We start from the raw sequence: 685 nt of genomic DNA on the forward strand, positions 1-685 counted from the left end.
ACCTTGTTATCTCAGATTCTCCAGCATCGGCAGTTCCTGCTATCTCTGTCAGTTCAAACAGTAGTTGCAAGTCCACATAAGATGTGTCCCAAGCATGACACATAGCAAAGTCACTGTACATCAGGTAATTCACCAAAGAGTAGAGATGTTGACATGAAATATCATTCAGAAACACAGTTTGGTTCAAATGGTAGTACAAAACCGCACAGACAAACACACAGTCCCCAGAGCTATCGGTCAGCCTCCTATACACAGGCCAGCTATTGGTCTGCTTCCTGCACACAGTGGAGGTACACAAGAGCATAAGACGTGCACAAAAACATAGTCCAAACATGAGAACACACTGAGGCACAGTCCAACACATGCTGAGGCACGGTCTTCCCACGAAGGGCCGGTACACCCACGAAGGGCCGGTACACTTACAAATGCATCATGCACTCACAAAAGCATGGTAAAATTCACGAAGGCCTGGTCCACCCACAAATGTTCAGTCTAGGACTCACACACTAAAGGAGTCGCACAAAGGCCAGGTCCTGTTACCAAACCATTCATCCACTTCACTAATACAACAGTCTCACTGGCCTGCCCAAAAATCAGTCCTCAAAAACAGGTGTACTACTACCTGTAGCCAGCCAGCTCTAATCTCCTGGTTATATTGGTCAGCCATTGACTTTCCTGATTAGAC

This window comes from Rhincodon typus, chromosome 8 (genome assembly GCF_021869965.1).
Source record: "Rhincodon typus isolate 14 chromosome 8, sRhiTyp1.1, whole genome shotgun sequence".
Taxonomy (NCBI): Eukaryota; Metazoa; Chordata; class Chondrichthyes; order Orectolobiformes; family Rhincodontidae; genus Rhincodon; species Rhincodon typus.